Source organism: Hippopotamus amphibius, chromosome 4 (genome assembly GCF_030028045.1).
Source record: "Hippopotamus amphibius kiboko isolate mHipAmp2 chromosome 4, mHipAmp2.hap2, whole genome shotgun sequence".
NCBI classification, from domain to species: domain Eukaryota; kingdom Metazoa; phylum Chordata; class Mammalia; order Artiodactyla; family Hippopotamidae; genus Hippopotamus; species Hippopotamus amphibius.
Window position 1 is genome coordinate 99,158,960 of NC_080189.1, and position 6,567 is coordinate 99,165,526.

Consider the following 6,567-nt stretch of genomic DNA (forward strand, 5'->3'; position numbering starts at 1 on the left):
CTGTATGGGGAAAAAATCCGAAAAAGAATAGATATGTGTATATGTATAACTGAATCAGGTTGCTGTGTACCTAAAACAAACACAGCATTGTAAACCAACTACAGTCGAATATAAAATAAAATTTTTTTAAAGTAATATTTAAAACTGCTAAAGATACATATAGCGTGTAGCTAGAACATAAAGAATAATAATAAAGCAAACCTATCAGTCAACTTAATAAAACATGGCCGGGGCTGTGGAAGACCCCTGAGTGCTGCTCCCCGCCGACTCCATTCCTCCTCCCCAGAGGAAACCACTGTGCTGAGCTTCATAGAGCAGTTCTTTTACCTTCTTTTGCATAGGCTTATTACATATGTTTTTATATATTCCCATATTGTTTAGTTTTCCGTGCTTTTGAAAACTTTATGTAAATGGTATCATATTGCAGGTATACTTTTGCACTTTTCTTTTTTCTGTCAGTATTACATTGGCAAGTCTTCCCTCTGGGTGTTTACAGCTGTAGATTCATTCACTTTCACTGACAATTAGTATTCCATTATATGTCACAACGAATTTAGCCATTTTACCGGGGAGGGACAGGAGCTTGGTCTTCCCATTACGCTGAACCTTCTTGCCCGTGGCGCCTGGAGACAGGTGTGCAACAGTTTCTCTGGGGCATTCGACACCAAGGAGTGAGACTGCTAGATCATAAGTGTGTGCACCTTCAACTTCACCAGATAATGCCAGATTGTCCCCCAAAACAACTGTTCCAATTTAAACTCCCAACAGCAAAGTGTAAGTGTTCTGGTGTTCTCACTTTCGCCAACACTTGATTTTGTCAGATTTTTTTCATTGACGATCTGGTGGGTATAAAATAATGTCTGGTTGTGTGATGATTTGCATTTCCCTAACAATTCTTTCTTTCTTCCTTTCTTTAGGCTGCACCGGGTCTTAGTTCCGGTATGCTGGATCTTCATTGTGGCATGCAAACGCTTAGTGGTGGCACGCAGGATCTAGTTCCCTGACCAGGGATTGAACCCAGGCCTCCCGCATTGGGAGCACGGAGCCTTACCCACTGGGCCACCAGGGAAGTCCCTCCCTAACAGTTCTTTATATAACCTGGGTGCTAATCTTTTATCAGTTACATGTATTGTAAATTTCTTCTTCCAGTCTGTACTTTTCCATTCTCAATCAGCTTTAATGAGGTATATTTCTACAAAATATATTTAACCATTTTAAGCCTACAACGTGATATCTGACAAATGGAAACAATTGTCCAACCACTATAATCATGCCATAAAATTTTTCCTTTGCCCCCAAAGTCCTCTTGTGCCCCTAGTCTCTGTCCCTCCCACACCACTAGTGCGAGGCAAGCACAGATCTGCTCTCAGTCACTATAGTTCTGCTTTTTTACAGAATATCATATAGACTCCTTCAGCATATCTGGCTTATTTCATTTAGCAAAATGCTTTTGAAATTCATCCATGTTCTTCCATCTATCAGTAGTTTATTGCTTTTTATTGTCAAGTAGTATTTCATTATGTGAACATACCACATTTATTTATCCATTCACTAGTTGATGGAAATTTAGGCTGTTTCTAGTTTTGTGGCTATTACAAATAACATTATCATGAACATTTACATACATGTCATTGTATGAACATATGTCTTAATCTCTCAGGTAAATACCTAAGAGTAGAAGGTCCAAGTGATATGGAATATGTATATTTATATTTTTTTAATTTTAAAAAATGTTTATTTATTTATTTATTGGCCGAGTTGGGTCTTTGATGCTTCACACAGCCTTTCTCTAGTTGCGGCGAGCGGGGGCTACTCTTCATTGTGGTGTGCAGGCTCCTCATGGTGGCTTCTCTTGTTGCGGCACATGAGCTCTAGGTGCATGGGCTTCAGTAGTTGCAGCACACAGGCTCAGTAGCTGTGGCTCATGGGCTCTAGAGCACAGGATCAATAGTTGCGACACACAGGCTTAGTTGATCCGTGGCATGTGGGATCTTCCTGGAGCAGGGATCCAACCCGTGTCCCCTGCATTGACAGGCAGATTCTTAACCACTGCACCACCTAGGAAGTCCTGTATATTTATTTTTATAAGAAACTGCCAAACTGTTTCCCAAACTGCTGAATTGTTTCCCACCTTGCACTTTCACTAGAACAGTATGAGAATTCTGTGGGTCTTTAGACAAGAAGTTTGTGGCACGTTTTTCGTACAAAACTTTAAAATTGTGACATTCGATATATCAATCATTTTCTTTATGGTTGGTGCTTTTGGGTTTATGAAATCCTTCATCACTTGGTTCTTCATGTTGTGACTCTACTTGTAATTTGTCCTGCGAGGGTCATTAGATTTTTTTTTCTTCAGAAAGGTCTTTTTTGATGTTTCCCCAGAGCAGTTCATAGGCACTGTACACTCAGCTCACTATGTCTGATAATTACAGCTTTTGTTGTCATCACAGAATAATGTGACGTGAGATTGAGGGTAAGAGCTCAAACTGCTCAATTAAGAAAATTAAATTTCAGGACTTCCCTGGTGGTCCAGTGGTTAAAAATGCTCCTTCCAATGCAGGGGATGTGGGATCGATGCCTGGTCAGGGAACTAAGATCCCACAACCCACAGGGCAACTAAGCCCACGCACCACAACTAGAGAAAGCCTGCGCGCCACAAAGAAGAACCTGAGCGCTGCAGTGAAAGATCCCACATACTGCAACCAAGATCCCGCATGCCACAGCTAAGACCCAACACAGTCAAATAAATAAATTTTTTAAAAAAGAGAAAATTACATTTCAAGGAACTGAAATTCTCTGAGAAATTCTTTCCTCCATTCAATTCAGAATGGAGCTCAAATCAGCAATCTTCTTTGATCAAGAACTAAATAGCACAGATTTGGGGCTGTGGAGACCACACCGCCTCTGTCCCGACTACTCAATGCTGTTGTTGGAGTGCAAAGCCCTCCTCTGACAATATGAGATTCGAACTTCATACAATTTTTATGTGGCACAAAATCCGATTCTCTTTAGTTTTTCAAACATTAAAAGATATAAAAACCAAATTTAGCACTTCCCTGGTAGCATAGTGGTTAAGAATCCGCCTGCCAATGCAGGGGACACGGGTTTGATTCCTGCTCCAGGAAGATCCCACATGCCGCAGAGCAACTAAGCCCATGTGTCACAACTACTGAGCCTGTGAGCCACAACTGTTGAGCCCATGTGCCACAACTACTGAAGCCCACGCACCTAGACCCCGTGCTCCACAAGGGAAGCCACCACACTGAGAAGCCCACGCACCACAATGAAGAGTAGCCCCAGAGAAAACCTGTGTGCAGCAACAAAGACCCAACATAGCTAATAAATTAATTTAAAAAATTAAAAACCAAAAACAAAACAAAACCAAATCTAGCTTGTGAGCCATAGAAAAACAGGCAGGGAGGCAGACTTGGCCCATAAATGGTAGTGTGTCAACCCCTGCTTTAGAATACAGCCTCCTGACATCACTGTCAGGCAACCGGCTAATATCACTCTCCCCATTTTGCACAGTGGAGCGTGAGAACCCAAGGAGAGGTTAGAGTTCATCCAGGTTAGTTTCTCTTTCCTCGTCCTTTCCTCTGTTTTACAGAGGTGGTTTTGGTGCCGGGAGAGAAAATGCCCGACTTCAGGCCACACAGCTCGTGAGTCACAGTGCCTGGCTGGAGCTCAGGTGTCTTGATTTAAGTCCTATTTTCCTCTGCTCAATTCCAAAAAGGAAAATTTCAAATTGTATCCACAGCCACAAAATCCTTCTGCCACTTCTCATCAGCAGTTCAACTTTTTTTTTTCACTCTAAAGGAATTTATTCTAATAAACACCTTAAAATTAAGGATTTGGTAAACTCAAGTCTTGATATTTAATTTGTATTATTAAAACCTGCAACAGCGCAACTAACAGTGACAACTGCATTGTAATTCTGAGAAAAATTTTGATTGGGGAGGTGATGTGATGATATCTGTGGGAAAATTATACAGAGAATTAAAATTGGTTAAATACAAAAATACCATTAAGGCACCTAAATTCCAAAAAGCCTATGAAGATCTCCAAAGCAAATTTTTTTTAATAAAATTATTTATTTATTTTATTGGCTGTGTTGGGTCTTTTTTGCTGTGCGTGGGCTTTCTTTTAGTTGCGGTGAGTGGGGGCTGCTCTTCATTGTGGTGCGCAGGCGCCTCATTGCTGTGGCTTCTCTTGTTGTGGAGCACGGGCTCTAGGCACGTGGGCTTCAGTAGTTGCAGCACATGGGCTCAATAGTTGTGGCTCACGGGCTCTAAAGCACAGGCTCAGTAGTTGCGGCGCACAGGCTTAGTTGCTCCGCGGCATGTGGGATCTTCTTGGAGCAGGGATCGAACCCATGTTCCCTGCATTGGCAGGCGGATTCTCAACCACTGCACCACCTAGGAAGCCCTCCAAAGCAAATTTTATTCCAGAATTTTGAAGGTAAAAGGAATGGCAATTCTAAGTGGCAGAGGAATCACCTCTGCAGGTTAGACTGAGGCCAATGGGGTGGCCAGATGGGGGACTCCGGGCCAGAGGTTAGTTGTCTCACTGCAGTGAACCTCTAGAACCCAAGCTCCAGGAAAGCAGAGCTCTTGTCTCTTCTTCACGACTGTGTCCTCTCCAGAGTGGAGTCTGGGACATACTGGTGCTCAGTAAATGACAGTTGAAGGATCAAAATCAGTCTGTAAGAGGCGATTGCTGGGAAGGGGCCTCTGAATTCCAGCAGCTTTGGGACCACTCTGAAAAAACCTTAAAGGATTTGCCACCCGCCAGGAGCCCCATCAGAAGGTAGTCACCTTCACCCCCTGGATAACTGTCTTCTCACCTGCCCTCAGCCTGTCACGTAGGTTTGGAGGTATTACACATTCCAGATGTAATGAATGCATTCAGAGTATTGCCCTCTAAACTGTTAAACAATTGAAAATTCAACGAGGGCAACAAAAGTTTATGAATGAGTCGGAAGTGTTTAAAATGCAGACATTTATAAAGAGCCCTAGGAATAAGAAATTCCCAGAATAATTTATTACCTGCACATTTCAAATTTGTTTTGGAAGTTCTAATTCTCAGCAAACATTAATCAAGTCATCCCACTATCTTTTAGGTTACTTCCCCCATTTTACAGATAGCAATTCAGCAGAAGCTAAATGACTTGTTGCCAAGGTCACAAGGAGAATATAAATCTAAATAATTCATGATTTCAGCCCTTTCTCCTGCAATTTTTAGGTTGAAACCGACAGAGGTTTTATGAGGATTTCAACCTGCTTCCCCGGTGACTGACTATATTCGCTGCTCTCTGCTACCCCCTGTTGATATGAGAAGGCAAGAGTGGCTCTCTAGACCACAATTTTTCAAAGTTAGGTCTGGGAGCAGCTGTGTCAACATCACATGGGGATTGTTAAGAAACAGAAATGATGGGGCCTCAACCCATCATTTTGGGGTGTTGGGCTCAGAAGCCCGTGGTTAACAAACCTACAAGAGATTCTGCTGCAACTTGCTATTACTTTTCTGCTTTAGGTAGGACTGTTCTGGCCTCCTAATCATAAAAGTGGCAAAGCCCCGCCCACTGCCTCTCATGTGTAGTAGATATACCGTTATGTCATATACGAGGTGCGTTCACATCCATTCATTCTTTCAGAGGGGCTTGCAGTGGGCCTGTGAAGTAAGCTGGGAGGCACTGCATACCCACTTTATAGATGAGGAGACTGAGGCTCAAGAAAGGTCAAACAACTTGCCCAGGGTTATTCAGCTTTAAGTGGCAGGGCTGGATTCAAATCTAAGTCTTCTCTCTTTACATCCACGTCCAGAGATACTTCAGTTACTCCACCATAGGGCTGCTGTCAGTTGGGGTCAGGGACGTCCTATGCACTGCAGGATGTTTAGCAACATCCCTGGCCTCTACTCACGAGATGCCAGCAGCACTCCCTCCATCCAGGTGGGACAATCAAAAATGCCTCCTATCGCCAAGGCCCCCTGAGGGGCAAAGTAACCTGTGGTTGAGAACCACTGACCTTCAGCCAACTCATAAATGTGGATAAATTCCACATTTCATGTTCTGCAAATTTTGTACTCTTTGGGATGATTCCAGAACAAAAAGCTTATTTTTGGCCTCTAGGTCACCTACGAAGTGAATGAACTAGACTAACTCCTAAAGAAAACTGATACGAATTCTGTTACATCATTTGCTATCCAGTGTGTATTTAAATTTCCCTCCGTAGCCACATGGGCTTAGTTGCTCCGTGGCATGTGGGATCTTCCTGGCCCAGGATTGAACCCGTGTCCCCTGCATTGGCAGGCGGATTCCTAACCACTTTGCCACCAGGGAAGTCCCAATTGCTGTTCTTTTTTTAACAATAGGATGCAATCTAGATTCTTAAATTGCTTTTGGTTGCTGTGTCTCTTTAGTCTCTTTTAGTCTAGTATATGGGTCCACAAATTATGACCCATGGGCCAAATCTGGCCTGCTACCTGCTTTTGTAAATATGCCACGGTCTTTCATTTACATATATGATGGCTTTTGTGCTACAATATTGGAGTTGAGTAGTTACAACA